This window comes from Hesperophylax consimilis, chromosome 27 (assembly GCF_061612785.1).
Source record: "Hesperophylax consimilis isolate HC1 chromosome 27, BYU_Hcon_1.0, whole genome shotgun sequence".
Lineage (NCBI taxonomy): Eukaryota > Metazoa > Arthropoda > Insecta > Trichoptera > Limnephilidae > Hesperophylax > Hesperophylax consimilis.
This window is the reverse complement of record NC_142862.1, coordinates 18,924,914-18,944,219: the sequence shown is the minus strand read 5'-3', so window position 1 is coordinate 18,944,219 and position 19,306 is coordinate 18,924,914. Positions and strand designations below refer to the sequence as shown.

At 32.5% G+C, this 19,306-nt stretch overlaps 1 protein-coding gene and 1 long non-coding RNA gene across 2 annotated transcripts in view; one reads left to right on the top strand and one right to left on the bottom strand.

Moving 5' to 3' along the window:
- Positions 1 to 19,306, top strand: part of Pdk (pyruvate dehydrogenase kinase) — a 99,123-nt gene that overhangs the window by 38,320 nt on the left and 41,497 nt on the right. The gene's annotated exons all lie outside the window — the stretch shown is intronic.
- On the bottom strand, positions 707 to 2,999 carry LOC149410703 (uncharacterized). The gene is made up of 3 exons (XR_016304980.1): positions 2,881 to 2,999; positions 1,532 to 1,617; positions 707 to 1,202 (listed from the first exon to the last, which is right to left on the bottom strand). It is a non-coding gene; the product is annotated as an uncharacterized LOC149410703 (long non-coding RNA).

Sequence of the window (19,306 nt, the reverse complement as noted above, 5' to 3'; positions counted from 1 at the left end):
TAATATAGATAGAGGTGGTATATTGCTGAGTCTAGAAGCAAGCATTAATTGCACATTTTTTCTGTGTTCTTTATTCTGCCTTTGATTTTTTTCACCCTGCTTACTAGCGGATACCTGTTCTTTTTTTCTTTGTTGCCATATGCCTTTGCCTTTGTTGTTATATGATATTGGTCGGTTTTTGTATTGATTTGTTGATGATAAACGTACCTACATGTTATCTGGGTTATAAATGTGAGAATGTTGTCGATATATTTGGGGATTCCGTATTATAGGCCAGTACACATAGCGCCAAAAAGGGGGTTGCGATCGTAATTATTCCGGTAGTCCCAATTTTTTTTATATGTTTTATAAACTGATCCCATGATGTATAATCTGAATTTCCGACCATGGCGCACCTGTGCTCGCGCCACCATTTAAAAAAAACCGGCTGTAATCGCGCCAAAATCTAGTTTTTCCAAAATATCTCATTCTCAATGCAAATTTTGGCTAAATTAGCTACATAATTAAAGTAAAACATAAAATTACCTACAACTTTTGTGAAAACAATTTTCTTCAATCTCTAATAGGTACCGAGGTAGAAAGTCGTAAAGGTGCGTATATTTTTGAAAAAAACAAGTTTTTTGCGCGACTAGCTTTGATTTTTTGTAAATATCTCGTTTCCAGTACAATTTTGTGTAAAAATTATTGATACTAATTTTGTAGAAAATAAAATTTTATAAAATAAATAGGTATATAATTTATGTGTTTTAATTCTAATACGTATCCAAGCTCTAATCCACCAAAACCAGGCCAAAAATTGAAACAGAGGTAAAGTGTTTTAAATTTCATTCCTTAATTTTATTTTTCTTCAACAATTATTGTTGTGAGAACATATCAGTTGACAACAATCGTCATGCCTGCGTCAGACCTAGCTATAAGGGGCTGGAAACGGCATGCACGTTAGTGTCATAAGAACTAGAGCCAGCAAATAGTGAAAACTTTTCAGGTTCATTCATCTCTGGTCCGTACTGAAAAATAATGTCAGTTTTTGTTAATTTTTTTAGAGCGCTTATTTAATCATATAAAATTAATATTATTTACTTTATATTTACAGAAATTGTGAAAAAATTACCATGTTGAGTGTCGGTATAGTGTTTAACACAATACTCGTATTTTCTTTATTATTTGCAATATTATCTGGATGAAGTCTTGCGGAATTTTTCCTAAAATGAGAAATATTGTTAATTATTTATACTGTCTCTATTCCCTAATTATTTAGAGATGTATTAAGACATGCCCGACAAACTTTCACTAACAATTCCTGAGCTTATTTGGTGTAAAAAATGCATTTCGGTAAAAATAAAAATATGTCACCGGAAATCAAAATTAATTTACTTCTTATATTCCAAATTCAATATGCTCAGAAGTTTATCGACTGCGTATATATGTATATATCTACATATATAAAATTATTTAAGCTGACATTGTACAATTATGTTCTGTAAAAAACGTATCCCAAAGATCTATTTTTATGTGTGTATTTAAGTAGTACCTTCTCCATTCCGTTAAACATTTTCCTTGGTGCCGTAATTTTGTTCGGGATAAAACTTCTTTTGTCTTCTGTTTTCCCATATTTAACTGAAACGTAAGTATATATTAGCCAAGAGATTTATTATAAATTGGTTCAATTTTACCTTAACTTTGAAAATCATTTCAACGTAAGTAAGTGCAGTAACTTGGGGAGATAATTGCACAATTCTATCTACAACAAATGATCTAACAATCTAAACTTAAAAGATTAATGACTCTTTTTAATATTCGAATGACTTTAGGTACTTTATAGGTGACATATGTCTAATTGTCTGTATGGAGAAAAACTTTCGATGTAGAGTTTTTGTTTTATGGAAAAAAAACTTTCGAATTTCAAAAATTTGTTGTTGGGTAATTTAACTGGTTTTGGTGGATAAGAGCTTGGATACATATTAGAGTTAAAACACATAAATTAAATACCTATTTATTTTATGAAATTTTATTTTCTACAAAATTAGTATCAATAATTTTTTCACAAAATTGTACTGGAAACGAGATATTTACAAAAAACAAAAGCTAGTCGCGCAAAAAACTTGTTTTTTTCAAAAATATACGCACCTTTACGACTTTCTACCTCGGTACCTATTAGAGATTGAAGAAAATTGTTTACACAAAAGTAGTAAGTAATTTTATGTTCTACTTTAATTGTTTAGCTAATTTAGCCGAAATTTGCATTGGGAATGAGATATTTTGGAAAAACTAGATTTTGGAGCGATTTCGGCCGGTTTTTTTCAAAATGGCGGCGCGAGCACAGGTGTGCCAAGGTCGGAAACTCAGATTTTACATCAGGGGACCAGTTTATAAAACATATAAAAAAATTGGGACTACCGGAATAATTACGATCGCGAATCGGTAATTGCCCTGGAGTATTAGTAATGAAACGAACTCTTCACAAACACTTTATTGAAATATAAGAGAATACCACTCCTTAGTAAAAAAACTCCTTTTATTTTACCATAATTTATTAGATATTCCATTGTTACAACTAACATGACTGTATAATTAGAAATTAATGTAAAAGCCCAGTAGGGCGTAAATAAATAAAACTAGGAAAACGATTCTAGTGAAGGGGCACTCTATAACATTCTGTGCCGCTGGTTGTGACAACCGGACAGACAGCCGCGTCGCGTGAAAAAAAAGATTAATAGTAAAAAAGTCTACTTGGGCTAGAAATGATACATAATAACATAACGTCAATACTTTAGTGTCATCTTTTTTCTCAAGTGCCTACACATTTACGCATTTAACAATGTATTCTTTTGTATTGGTTATTATTTATATTTATTATTTATATAAAAAACCTTTACTCACTTGAGGAAGAAGTTAAATTATAAAAAACAGAAAATTTCACTAATAGATTGCAAAGTAATTGTTTGATTAAATAAAAAAATACGTAAAAGAAATGACCAGAGCGACGGGCCGGGAGACACACAACCTTACAGGCCGGAACTTTCGCGGCGTCTGAATCAATACGTAGTAACTCCTTGTCAACCCGCACACAAATATACTACGCACAATAGAGAGTTTTGAAGTACTGGCGGTCGTTTTTCGTGTATCTGGCCAGAAATTGGATTTTCGCGAGTGTTTTTATTTTAATTAATTCTTATGAATACATTAATAAAATCTCTAATCTTTTGTGAGGGAGTCGTCGGGAAGTTACTAATTCATCGTCTAGAAAAATAAAATCTGGTACTTGCCGCTTATCTTACAACATTTTACATTTAATAAAATGTACTTATCGTTTTACATAATATATTTAATTGTAAGGTCCTGTTTTTATTAATCTTAAATATAAATAACTTGCATCCCTTCGAATCCCTCTAGAAACATTTAAGAATTTAGTAATAAGCTCATCAGAAATAATTAAAATGTGAGCGTCGGGGCAAATCCCCGTTATCAGGGTATTGTGTCGCCTTAACGAAGGTGAAACACGTTTCGACGAGATACTAGTACGAAATAGCGCCTCTAATTGTATAGATCCACCAGTTTCTCGCTTGTACTACGAATTTCCGGACACCCTGTATTAAACATCTTAACCTGAGGTAAATGTTGAGATACCTATTATACCCAAACTATTTTATAAAGATTCAGAAATCAATCGAAAAGTGATTTTATATTGGAGAAAATTTATTTGATTGAGTCCTGTTTTAATTCGACTGTTTTGTATTTCGTATTTCTGTAATTTTATCTGTACGTTCCGTTTGCGGTTCAATGTGGTGGCCGTTTTAATGGTGAACCATTATTATTCTAAAGATTATTTTTTGAAATATGAAGTCGTTTAATTTAATTGGACTTTCTTTTTATATATTTTTTCAATATTATGGTATCTACCTAACAGAAGAATGTTTGCAAAAAAGATTTGTCTTTGAGATAGTGACGTTTCTTTTGACGAATTGCATTATTCCTTATTTGAAATGAAAAAAGTTACGTAAAATCTAAGGTTTATAATTGTAGGTATAGGTATTTTTTTTTAATTTAATTAAAATCAAATTTAATAATATGTATAATTATTAAGTTCTGCAAGTATCTTTTGGTTTTTGTTATTGTTACAGCTGTTTCGGCTTTCAAAGCCATTTTCAAACTGTGGTTTTAACCACGTTTAGACGACTTATTTATATGATACAATTTTACCCCCTCCCAATTTAAAATGATTTATTACCGGTTAAACCGATTTACTGATAAAATAATTCTGTGTACAGAATATGAAATCTATTGTCACAATTATTTTATCAGTAAATCGGTTTAACCGGTAATAAATCATTTTAAATTGGGAGGGGGTAAAATGGTATCATATAAATAAGTCGTCTAAACGTGGTTAAAACCACAGTTTGAAAATAGCCTTGAAAGCCGAAACAGCTGTAACAATAACAAAAACCAAAAAAACTTGCAGAACTTAATAATTATATTTTTAAATTTGATTTTAATTAAATTTAAAAATAATAAATATAAATGGAGTTCTAAGAATTAAACACAAAAACAATAATATAGGTTTTTTAAGTAGGTACTACTTGCAAATCTTAGAAACATACTTTTTTGGACGTGAAATCTACTAACTGGTCACAGAACTACCAGTTTAACCTTCAAGAAAATATTCACCCTTCCCTGGGTCAATCAGAGGTCACAGGTCACAGTGCCAGAGCTTTATCTTTATAACCCCATTTCGAGAGCCCTTACAAGTTTTCAGAATCCAATTTAACACCTGTACTTGTAAGTTACTTCAATTAAGATTGTTAGATACTCCCAGTATCGCCCCGTTGAAAGACCACCATTCAGAAATGGGTTAAAACGTGCTTGGTGACCAGATCTGAACAGCCAAGTACTTTCCAACCTTAACTTGTCCTCATCTCCTTCCCATTCCCCATACATTCCTATTCCCATTCCCCGAACATTCGGGAGCAGTTGGCACTCAAATGCGGTAAAGATCGATGACTAAGGCGATGCCACACGTAGTAATGCAAAATCATGTGTTTTTGGTTTGAAAATTTGGTCGCCTAGAAATGTTTCAGATGCTTTAAGGTTAAACGCAACGCTCGTTGTATTCTACGTGTTCACAGATGGCGTTAATTAATTAATTTTGTTTAAATACGCTTTTGCAAGGTATTGCTTTACAATATTAAGACAAATCATTAGTTTGCGCCCGTATATACGCAATATGAATATGAATCAATAGTTTTGTTCGTTTAAAGACTTAATTCTTTCGAGAAAGGCACACAAATACAATATTTTACCGATGATTCAATCCAATATTGTATTTGTATGCCTTTCTCGATAGAATTGAGTTTTTAAATGGACAAAACTATTTATTCATATTCATATTGCGTATATGAGGGCGCAAACAAATAATTTGTCTTAATACTGTAAAGCAATACCTTGCAAAAGCGTATTTAAACAAAATTAATTAATTAACGCCATCTGTGAACACGTAGAATACAACGAGCGTTGCGTTTAACCTTAATTAAATACTGCGAGTAGAATACATCTTGGCCTTTAAAATAATCGAGTATTGTTTTATATATCTAAGTCTTTTTATAAGCCGAGAAAAAAATAATGTATAAGGCCTATGAAAACTGCTTTAAAGTTCAAAATCTCCTACGTACAAACCCATTTTCGGTTATGATTTTATTGTATAATGTGGCAAATTAAGTTATTTCTAAAATGATCGAAAAAAAATTAAATAGTTATGCCTGAACATCCACAAAATAAAATAAAAGGCACTTTTTGGCCATGTTTTTTTCTTGCATAAATCAAAACAGGCGGATGGTGTTAAGCGGGAATTTAGACCTTATCGCCATCTACGTAAGGGTTGTTATTCATAGCGGCTCAATTTAAAATATTACACGACGTAGTGCATCGCCTTAATTTCATTCATTCATTTCATTTATCTAAGATATATATCCATTTAACCAATTGGGTGCATTTTGCACCCGTGTTCTAAAATTAATTAAAAAGTCAGTAGTTCTAGTATTAATTATTTAATAAACATATTTGTACAGTGCCCTTGAGGTGATTTTTCACGAAAACGGCGCTATACAAATTAGCCAATTATTATTATTATTATTATTGCGCGGTATTCACATAAAGCCTAAAAACATCCTCCCTTTCTCGTACAACGTTAATCAGAGGTCACCCCATTTTGCTAACCCCTCTAACTTTCCAGAAATCAATATAACACAAACCGGTTTTGCTTGACGACACCTTCAATTATTAACTCTTCCGGATCTTTCCAGAAAGATCTTCGCACAGTGCATTGACGTCTTAATTTGGATTCGGTTCATTTTTGTTATGTATCGGCCTGTAGCTTACTGCCGCAATATATTTCAACATTGGTTTATCTTTTAATTTATTAACGACTCTCCACTCTATATAGCAAACAGAAATTCTTGTAAACATATTACGAAATATAAGATTCAATCGAAGGTCTGAGCTGTTAATCGCAAATAAATCCACAGCGAATTTCTGCATAAAATATAGGTATTTTCACAGACTATGAATAATATGTTTAATGTGTGTGGAAGATTTAAAGTTTATTTAATATGTATAGAAGATTTAAAAAATAGGTATTTTCACAGACTATGAATAATATGTTTAATGTGTGTGGAAGATTTAAAGTTTATTTAATATGTGTGATTTTAAAAATAGGTATTTTCACAGACTATGAATAATATGTTTAATGTGTGTGGAAGATTTAAAGTTTATTTAATATGCGTAGAAGATTTAAAAAATTGGTATTTTCACAGACTATGAATAATATGTTTAATGTGTGTGGAAGATTTAAAGTTTATTTATTATGCGTAGAAGATTTAAAAAATAGGTATTTTCACAGACTATGAATAATATGTGTGGAAGATTTAAAGTATATTTTTCTGATTTTGATTATTGTAGTTGTACTAAAAATGTGTCATTTTAATATTTTCATTCATAATTATTGATAAAAAAACCGCACTTTAAGAAACGGTTCCAATTGGCTACAACGTCATTACAACATAGAAATGGAAACTGCCACTGGCTGGTAAGACGGTTGTCACCGACGACAAAGTCGCCGAATTCACAAATAAAAACGAATATGCACTTTTGGCGACAAATCGAAAATGTCACGTTTTAAATCGTTATAGAAAATTTATTCGTCAACGTAAAAATAAAATAATACCTTCATTATCTTAATTTTATTTTTTTTTCGAAAAAAAAATCTGTCAAAATTCCATGTTTTGTCTGTATTAGTGCGATTTTTTTACACTTTCGACATTTACGGTTTTTTACGAAAAAGATGCTATTTTTAGTTTTCTTTTATATATTATGTATTCAATAAAAACAGATAAATTGTAAACATGTTCTGTTCTGTATTGATTAATAACAATAATAATATTATTCAATCCAAAAAAAAACTGTAATTCTACAAATTAAACTTGAAGATTTCTCTGGTACTTCCTTTTTTAATAAAATAGAAGAAATTTAAACAAATTTGGAACATGCTCTATGCAAGAAATGCATCTGATTGTGGAGGTACTGTGTACATGTCAACTCTGCCTGCGATGCATAATAAACTGTAAGTTACGGTTGTGGTTTACCGAAAGTGCATAATAAATTATATATGCATCTCAATTTTTTTAGAACAATGAGGTTGTAAATAAAATCAATAAAATTCATATCTTTATAACCCAGATTATGAAGTGTAGGTATTAGTGAATAAGAATATTTTATTAAACATACTGTTTTCAGTTTGTTGGTGCGTGTGTAAGTAATGTGAAATATTTCTGCGTAACGCGTAACATTATTCAATTTTAATTAACTTTTGATTTTCAAAATTGGAACTACTTACTAGAACTACAAGTCGTATAAATCAAACAAGCTATAAAGTAGGTGCCTACCAAAATTATTTTATGAATTTATAATTCTATTTTCGAAATGCGTATTTATTTTGTTCAAATGTTTGACAGATGCATTAATAAGATTAATTCACTCAATTAGTATGAAATTCTCATCTAAAAAATACGCCCGAAACACAAATTTAAGGAGAACGGCTGCGCGGTCTTTTTCATACAAAACTTAAATTTAGATTTGTAAAATTATTTTTTTAATCAAAAGGTACTGCAAATATCTTCTGCGGATTTAAGTGCTAGTTTATTTATTTGTATTTAAAATTATAAATTGGTTCGCAAGTAGGAGATTTTGAACTTTAAACAGTTTTTACAGGCCTAATACGTTATTTTCTTCAGGGGCTTATAAAAATGTTCAACTCGCAGTATTAAATTAAAACATCAAAAATATTTCTATTCGACCAAATTTCAAAACCAAAATCACCTTATATTGAATTACTTCTTAGTGGTTCGCCTCAAACATTATATTCGTAACCCCTTCCAAGCACCAAGACTTTGGTCTTGTTTGCATTCATAATCAAATAATGACTCAGAACTCACTCAAATGCAGACGAAGTATTCAGGGACTTACTTACGGTCAGTTGTTTCACAGAATTTGAACAATTCATCAAATTCCGAAGATACTTTTCAAGTTCCGCTGAAGTTCTATTATTATTTCAGTTCTGTTGAACAAATGAGCCATAATGTCATAATAAAAAAAATTTGAATAGAATTTACACAAAATATAAAAATTTACATCTACATTTTAACAATTCGTCAAATTTCAATTTCTGTAAAGGTTCTTTCTTTTCAAATTTTGTTAAATCATTTTTGGTTGGTTGTTTCACAATACTGAAATAATAACAGAACTTGAAAATCAACTTAGAAATTTGATGGATTGTTCAAATTTTGTAAAACAACCCGTCCTTAGTGCTCCTGATCTTTCAATTGACGCACCACCGCTACGTACATACATTTAAATGGAATGAAGCACGAAGCGCTGTAATGGAATATGGACACTATGGACAGTATGATGCAGTGAGCACAGTTATACACTGTACAAATTGTACTTACACGAACACGTCTGATGATCTGCTACAGTGGCAATGACAGTCATCTCAATTAGTGGCCAACGAGAATGAGCATCTTACGCGTATTTTTAATAGACTGTATATGTCAATAGATTTTTTTCTTCTGAAAATACAGAAATGCTACAAAAAATCATTGTTTTTATAGTAATTTTAAAAAATGCGTGTTTTTAGTTCGTGGCGCCATTATATGTTTTTTTATTTAGTACAGGTTATTTTATACATTTAAAAAATGTTTTTGTTGTTTGATTTTGGGGTGTTATGCCGTGTTGCGCTAACTCCTTCTTTAGCCGACGTTTCGGACAGCGTTGCAGTGTCCATCATCAGGGCAGATCCGGTAGATCCGAAGATGTGTGAAGATAAAAAAAAATAAATAAAAAAAAATTAAAAATGTTTTGTCTGTCCTACTAGGAGAAATTCCCGTTTTAGTTAAATTAAATTACTTACATATTAAGTACAATTAAAGATAAAACAAAAATAGAAGAAAAGTAAAAAAAGTTATGAAAAGGAGAAAAAGAATAACAAAATAAAAATAGATTAAAACTTAGAGAGTTGATGTTTGATTGCCAAAATTATTAAAATAATAATAATAAAATAAGACACACATGTACTTAATAATAAAGATTGTTAACTGCAGTGCATATTATGCACATATTTGGTAGAACAAAATAACAAAATTAGTCCTTGATACATTATTGTAATTGGAAGAATATTTGACATCAAAATAAAAGTTCTGTTTTTTTATATATAGGTATATTATAATATATGTGTAATTGGAAGAATATTTGACATCAAAATTAAAACATCTGTTTTTGTTTATGTGAATACATATTTTATTTATAAAATAACAAAAAGGGAAGAGAAGAGAAATAATAAAATATAATAAATAATTAGAAAATAATATTAGACATACGTAATTTTGCACTCGAGGGTGTCCTATCCGCATATATTTTAAATACAAAATTTCTATGAATTTATAAAAATAGTTTTTTTTTTTTTTTTTTTATATATACAATAATATTATTATTGGGTTTATAAAAACAGTTTATTTTTAAACAAGTTCTGCTGTGTAATTATTATTACGCGTGACAGCTGTTTCGCCCTCTGAAGGCATTATCAGTTTGATAGTCAGTTCTACAAATTAAACTTAATAACAATATATAAAAATTGTGTTCGTTTCACACATTTTGAGCTACTCGTATTAGCTAATTTCAACACATAATAAAACAATATTTTTTTAACATCACTTCTAGTTTTACACCTCTTGCCGACCGGTTTCGCTACTAATGTAAATTCTTCAGAACAGTATTATAATTCGAGCTGGACGTATATAAAATCAAATAAACAACAAATTGTATAACAGGTAAATGTACATGGGATGCATCAAAATACTATATCTACATCTAAATAATTTCTACGATCTTGAATCCAATGATGGTTGGTTAAATCCATAATAATATCGATTAAATAAACTCGAAAGTACGTAAGTACTTTCGTCTTTCGACAGATAAATAACACATTTACATAAAAACTTGGCTATTCAAATGTCAAATGGAGATCACACTCATCACGGCAGAATTATCGTAAAAAAACGATATATATATATAAAGTGTAAGTGTCTCATTAGCTGCTGTTGTGAATTCTAACAGGAAATTAACTGATGTAGGATTCATGGCTTTACGAAATGGGTAGCATTCACGGGCTGCATGTTCATTGTTCGGATAAGGTCTGCCTAATTAACCAAACAAACTGTGTTTTCTGTAATGCACTCTAGGATTCATGGCTTTACGAAATGGGTAGCATTCACGGGCTGCATGTTCATTGTTCGGATAAGGTCTGCCTAATTAACCAAACAAACTGTGTTTTCTGTAATGCACTCTAGGATTCATGGCTTTACGAAATGGGTAGCATTCACGGGCTGCATGTTCATTGTTAACTGATGTAGGATTCATGGCTTTACGAAATGGGTAGCATTCACGGGCTGCATGTTCATTGTTCGGATAAGGTCTGCCTTATTAACCAAACAAACTGTGTTTTCTGTAATGCACTCTAAATGAAGCCACGGGTCTTACATAATAATATATCTAGAGATTGATTTAGGTTCGGTGTATCAGTTACTTTTAAGCTCGGCTTGGTTGAAATGTCGAGCTTAGCGTTGCTTAATTCGTAAGTATAGATTGTCACCAATATTGCAGGTATTATCTATGATTTTAATAGTGGAACGTGTTTCTTTTTTCTTTTGCAAACCAAACGACTGCAGTTTATTTTTACGCGGGCTTAATTTACGAGTTGATATTTTAAAGTTCGAGAATACTTGTAATTAGTATTTGTTTTACTTAAGGCTATTTTCACTATTCATGAAATTATGACAAACTCACCGCTGAAAACACACAGTTCTTCTTCTTGCCTGTGCTCTAAAAATTGCAGTCCGTTTGTTAAGATTGGGGAATCTATCAAACGGACCGCCCGTTTCTGCAGAGTCAAGGGTTTTTTTCAGGTATTTAGGGGCTCCGGACCAGAGATGGCTGCCAAATTCGACAGTAGGGCGCACTTGCGATTTGTACAGGGTCAGCAGTTGTGTACTATTAAAGTATCTGCGGTCCCTGTACAGTACGCCCAGCTTCTGAGAGGCCAACATTACTCTGGCTTCGATGGAGCCCCCGTACCTGAGCTGGTCACTTATAGTTACACCAAGCATATCAATGGAAGGCCTGTTCGGAAGATTGCTTCCGTTGAAGGAGACTAGATTATCATTTGGATTATCTTTTATTGTAAATTATGACGAGCCACAAAGTAAATGCTTATTACAAATGTATAAACATTACTGGCTGGTGTTCCAGAAGATCTATCAAATTTGCATTATTGGTCAAGGTCAAAAGAAACAATTTATAATCTGCCTTCGTAGACTACGCTAATTAAAATACAAAAAAAAACTTTGCATTTTTTAATTTAACAAATTAAGATTAATTATTTGCGTACATTTGTGCACAAACTCAATTCTTTCAAATACAATATTGAATTAATGCACCTACACAATATTGTACAGGGTTTTCCAATAAGAGGTGTTATTTTGAATAGCCCGCTATTTCGGTAGACGTTACTTTTGAAGCTGTCATTTTTTGACATTTGATAAGTAGAAACTACGCCATTAATAAAAATGGAACGATACACGCTTCATCAACGCATTAAAATTCACTTGAGTGAATCAAATGCAAATCATCTTGAGTGATGAGGCCCATTTCCACCTCGGTGGCTTCGTCAACAAGCAAAATTGTCGCATCTGGGGCTCGGAGAACCCAAGATTTATTGTTGAAAAGCCTCTCTATCCTCAACGTGTGACTGTTTGGTGCGGTTTGTGGTCCGGCGTAGTCATTGGACCTTACTTTTTCGAAAATGAGTCTGGAGCAACAGTCACGGTGAATGGATTGCGCTATTGAGAGATGATTAATGATTTTTTATGACCGGAATTGGATGGTATTGATCTGGACAACGTTTACTTTCAACAAGACGGCGCTACGTGCCACACAAGTAACGAAACCATTGATCTTTTACGATTGAATATCAAAATAACACCTCTTATTGGAAAACCCTGTAGTTGTATCTGTGTGAAATAATTGAGTATTTTAAGTACGCGATATATAAAATTGAATTTCGAATTGATTACCAATAATTTGAAGAGATTTTTTAATAAATTAGCTTTACTCGTTTTCCTCCTTGTATAAGATCTGTTATCGAGTAACGTATAAACAAATTAATTGAAGCCATTCATGGTCTATGGCTTCATTAGCTGTACGGTGTTAATTACTCCATCAGATATACTATCTATTATGCGTAATTACTGCGCACTAGTAATCGAATTGTTATAAATAACTTATGCCAGGCAAAGGGAAGCCAGCCAGTACACCTACTACCGAATAGTAGAATCTGCCAAAATCACCTCAACAAAGGCCAGGACACTGAGGGAGCCGCTGACGAGGAAATTTGGAAAACTGAATTCTAAAACTTACACAGATTAAAAAATCTTCGCTTTACACGACCATTATTTTCATGCCTGCAATTTCCTACAGATAGTTGCCATTAGAGAAGAAATAATATTTTAGGATGGTACTAAATCGTCAAAAATGGCAACACCTTGAACATAGCCATAGATCACAATCATGAAAGCATCTGTCACTGTCATTTGCGCGCTGTGTCACTTTTTATACCTTTCAGTAATACATGCATATTTTAGTATTTTTATAAATATTTTGAATATAAAACTTAATATATTCACTAATATAACATAATGAGATATGACAGATGTCAAATAATGTACGCCATCTTAAACTGTATATCCCTTACCAGACTGATTATTATCAATTATTATTATTATTTTTTACTGTACGACAGACAGGTAAGTCCAATTATGGTACAATTTTATTATAACTAACAATACATGTACATATTTTTTTAAAAACATGGTATAGTGATATTAAACACGTCTATATCCGCTGGTAGGGCATTTAGCAAGGTCATACCTCTTGTCATGCTATGTTGGGCAATGACATCTGTCCGACCCTGCGGTATACAGAATAGGTCGTGGCTACGATTTCGACAGTATTTATCAGGAACGAATAAGCCACAGCATGACAGGAGATATGGACAATCGATAAGGTTTTTTAGTAACTTTAATTCAAATACCATGAGTCCGGCACTACGCCTGGCCTCCAGGCTTTGATAATTTGTCTCCTTTAGCAGTTCCACGTGATGCATGAATTACGGATATATTCCGTATGATCGCATGTAAACATACCTTAGGAATTTTTTTTGAATTTGTTCAATCATATTTACGTATTTAAGTTGATAAGGTATCCAGACAGTACTGGCGTACTCCAGCTTGCTTCTGACCACTCCGTTGAACATGGCGGTCATTGCTTCTATGTTATTGAATTGTTTGCAAGTTCTAATTACAAAACCAAGAGTTTTGGAGCAAGCCGAGGTAAGCTGGACTATGTGGTTTGAAAATGTCAGCTTGGGATCAAAGATCACCCCAAGGTCCTTGATGATGTTTACGCGTGTAAGTACTTCACCATTCATTCTATACTGGCAGAATAGCGGATTTTGTGAATGACTATAAGTCATAACAACGTATTTTTTTAATATTGAAGTTAAGTTTATTTTCTACCGACCATATCATGATTGAATCGAGGTCGGCCTACAGTTTCGAATAATCATAATCTGATTCGATTTATTTCATCAGTTTCATGTCATCCGCGAATAGTAGACATGAGCTGTGACGTATGCAATCCTGAATGTCATCTATCAGAATAAGGAATAACATGGGACCGAGATTCGATCCTTGAGGAATTCCTGACAGAGCTGCGAACTTATGGGAGTCGCATCCATTTATATTTACATACTGACTTCTATCTTTTAAATATGACGCAAAAAATGTCAGTAAGGGTTGATTAAAACCTATTTTATGCATCTTTTTTATTAGAATATCGTGATCTACTCGGTCAAATGCCTTTGCGAAGTCCGTGTAAATTACGTCCGTCTGATGCCTACAGTCTAGGCCTTGTGCTACCCGTCGAGAGAAAGAGAGTAAGTTGGTTACCGTTGATTTCTTCGGTAAGAAGCCATGTTGATTACCTCTTAAGAAAGGCGTGATTTGTGGACTGATTTTATCACAGATAATCATTTTAAAAATTTTTGGAATTGTTGACAGTACTGCAACTGGTCTATAATTTCTGACGTCAGTCTTTTCATCAGCTTTGTGAATGGGGCTGACAGTTTCCAACACTGTGGAAATGTGGAAGACATGATGCAGAGATTAAATATGTACGCAAGGGGTACACAGATATTTGGAGAGATTTTTATAATTATTGAAGGAGGAATACCGTCCGGACCAGTAGCCTTATCAGGTCGGATACATTATATACATATATTCCGGATACAAGTTTCTATTTCCTGGATGTTGGTCAATCCGAGTGAGATATCTCCAACGTTCCAGGGTGATGCTGTTGGGAAATTGGTTTCGAGTTTCGGGGTTACTTGACTATAGACGGAATGAAAATAGTCAGCAAACTTATTTACAATTGTGTTAGGGTTAGTAAAAGTTACGCCTTCCTCAATCAAGCATGTTGGTGAGGTTGGGTTAAATTTTTGTGACCTAATATAGTTCCAGAAAAACTTTATGTCGTCTTTGATCCCATTCTGAACATTTTTCATGTATTGTTTTTTAGCAAAATTGATGTCAGATTTTAGCTCGGATCTACTCGCTGAAAATATCAGATAATCGGATTGCTTTTTGTGCAATAGATATCTTTTTCGGAGCGATTCCTTTCTTTTCAGTTTATCTATAATGCTCTTATTGAACCATATCGGATATACATCGTTTCTGATATTGGGTTTGTTATTGGGTATACATAATTCAAAAATACTAAACAGTACATTGTTTAAATATTTCACTGCTTTGTCTACAGATTTTATAGTGTACAAAAATGTCCAATCAAAATGCGAAAGAATATTATTGCACAGTTCTATGTTTGCTCGCTTATAATTAAATTTGTGGAAATTATAATTGTGGAGCGAAGGCGGGGGCCCGCGGGGGGCGCGGCGAACGTTTTGGCGGGGTCTTCGTCTGCACCGAACCGCTCTTGATAGTCGCGCGGAAATGTCCAGCGTCGGGTGATGCTGGTCTTCATTCACCAGTGGTTCCTCGCTACTCATCACGTCACACACATTTATGTTGCTAAGGACATTATATTATTATTATATATTATACTATTATATTCATCGCTCGATGAATATAATAGTCTGTACTCATAGACATATGAATATTAGTAGACCTGCCCTAAGTGATTAAAAGCGTATTATCCCCACTCCCCATACCGGTTCCATTGGAGCCGGCTGTGCTCGCGTATGGCCTCAAGTGAAATTTGAAAACGTGACGTCATCATTCTTGTGCGAACTATGGTCGAGGCATCATCGGTTCATTTTACGAAATAACACGGCAAAATGTTGACTTGTACTATGAAAACTTGTAAAAATAGATGTGAAAAAGAGAATAAACCCAATTGTCGTATTACATTCCATATATAAGCATTATTTTACTTTATTTTAAGCATATTCACATCGTATAATATGAATCAGTTGTTACTATCACATCGAGAAACGTCTGGACGCGAAACACAAAGCTGGTTGGTTGCTGGGAAGTAAATTATGAACATTTATAAAAGTGTCTTAACTAAATACTTAAACGAAATATTCGACTCTGAAAATGAAACCGAATTTTTTTGCCGAATTTGGACTTCGCAAATTTGTTCATAACGTGGCGAGTAATTTGCGCTCCCATGTAAAAATGTCTATTCATTCAAAAGCAGATTTTACTTTTAAGAAGTAAATGGTGATATTATAATGCGAGATGCCTATTTACTGTCAGATTGATTTATTGACGAATCACAGTCAGCTTCACTCCCTTCGTTCTTCAACAGTTGATTTTACCCCTCGCCATTATCTTCTCGTCTATTAATTCCTATGTCTGTGTCTGTACTGCTTAAATTATGCATTTTGCATACATTTTGGTGAGAGGAAGTATGAAATTATTTACGTAAATGTCAAGTTTGACATGTGACTGCCAGCGTCTCGGCGTTTAAGAAGAAAGCTAGTCAAGGCTTGAGCGCCTTTACCCGCTTAAATTTATTTTAACTGACTGATATACCGGGCCTAAGCCGTATCTTCTTAGCCGCGGCTAGTGAAAACTTGGTAGCAACGGCTGTTAACTGTAAATTTTATATATTTTTTCGATATATTTTCTATCCCAGAATTAAATAAATTATTAAACACATTACTGTTATTTACTTACATGCACGCCCTACATTTGCGTTTTCAATATCTAATTGTTTTGACATAGATGACGTAAATAATCGGAGTTATTTGATATCTGATTCAAAAGTAAAATAAAAACATTTGCTCAGCTGTCGAAAACAACTATAAAGTCTATCCCACAAACCAAACCCGTACGTAAACGTTTGCATTTGTTTTGTTGTGAAATGGAGTTTAGTAAAGTGATAAGATAAAGTGTAAATACGGGAACATTGGAAAATGGTGTTTCCATGAATTATTTACAAAAATATTTGTCTTATTTTTTATTGTTTTAGAGGACCTTGGTACGCGGTTGTACCAGTGTCCCTTTTACAGGGAAAACGCTCATTTATTGTGTAAACAAAATATTAATTGCTGTACATTTTTGGATCACATATTTGTTATTCGATGTATTACAAAATCATCCAAAATTGTCTTTTCTAATCTGAAAAGTCGATCATATTAGATATTTTAATTGAATGCTGCAAGTAGAACACATCCTTGGCCAATGAATCGGGCATTTTAAGCTAGTATTTGTCTAGAATATCTGTAAAAATGTTTTGAAGTGTCAAATCTCTACTTACGAAAGTTTTTCGAATAATTCTGTACCTACTATTTTTTATTTGTATTTTTTTTGGCTGACTTTAACGAACTGTTTTTTAAGTATTCTAAAATCGAAACCGACGGTTGGAAAACTCAATGATGACATAAGAGGGCTAAGGGTGCTTATAAACAGGTGAAAATTTCCTCGAGCCGAGCCACGAATTATGGGGAAGAAACAAAGCAACCGCAAGCGGCGTTTCGCCAAATTACATTTTATTTAAATGGAAAAAAAGTTTGACGGGAATTTTTTCCTAAACTTTCAATTATACGTGAAATAATATTCTTGCCGTTTTTTATTCAAAACATTTGTGTACTTGTTGGATGAACACTTTCACGGCATCTTTATTTAATAAACTTTATATTGTTTTTCAGCTATGTTTTATAATTAGCCGACCGATCAACAATGGCGTCACACGTAATACTGGACAAACGATTTGAATTTGACAATATAGTTTTAAAAAAAGAACGGAGGGAATGAAACTATTCTAATATCTGTCTAACAAGGGATGTGCGATGGCAAGAGAGGAGTGCAACTGCTTGATGCTAATAAGTAATTTATTTGTTTTCTCTCTTTGTATTATTATGGCTCTGTTTATTCTCTATTCAATCAGCCAAATCACTTAAACCCAGGACAGGACACTGAATCAAAATGGCCCCCTATTTCTGTAGGATCCGCCTATAATTATTTTTCCGACTTTATGTCCGGGTTAAATCTTCCCCACAGGAAAAACTAAACCCTTCCACACAGTTTTTCACAAATGATCATCTAGTCAATCCACATTATGCAAGTGCATTATATAAGCATAATAAATACAAAATAATACAATAACAACACGTCAAATCACTAGAGATCAAATGGGAAAATAATTCACCGACTCCAGATATTTTCATATCAGAGGGTTCGGCTCGATAGAACTTCTAATTGGACATATAAATCCTACTGATCCCTCAATATAAATATTTAAAAAATCTTTCGTAATCCTATATGTTTTTAAAATGACTGATTTTTGCATTTTTACATATGAATTCTTTGACAGATCTAATACGCCCAAATTTTGAATGAGAGAGCTAGGTATAATGCCAGTAGCCGAAATAACAAATGGTAATATTTTTATATTAGTTTGAGGATGCCAAATTCTTTAATTATAGCATTTAAAAATTTTAATGTAAGATAGATAATAATTATTATACATGATGTCCTGAAACTCGTACACGCGGGAGGGAAGCTGTCTGGAAAGCGGGAAGTAGGAAAATCTACATTACAAAGAGAACCCAAAAAACTTTTTCGATATGAGCATTTCGATTTTACTTAAAACGTTTTTTTCATTTTTTCGGCAACTAAAGAGAAGATTTTAATTGTGTCCTGGCCTGGGTTGAGGCGTTTTTACATAAAGTGGCAATTTCAACCTTAACCCTTCAGGCCTTGGAAGGACATTACTAACCACAAACATCATATTCCATTATAGCCTCTGAAGGACAGATCTGACCGGGGCGTTAATTACATTATAAAAGTATTTTTATCTTTTTTTCTATAATGCGTAGATATGTGATATGTTCGTCATTGGAAAGATAAATAATTATTCTTCACAGTTTGTATCAAATATTTATACATTGTTTACATGGATAAAATTTTAAAAAAATGTCAAAGAGCATGATTACTAATTTCGACATTTTTTCATTGATAAAAAAAAATATTTATATTTATATTTATATTTTTTAATATTTATATTTTATAAAAAAAATATTTATATTTTTTTATTGTATAAACGGTGTAAAAAGTAAAGTGAACGTTTTATTACTTATTACTTATTACCTACACAAAAGGAATGTGTTTTATAAATGTCGAAT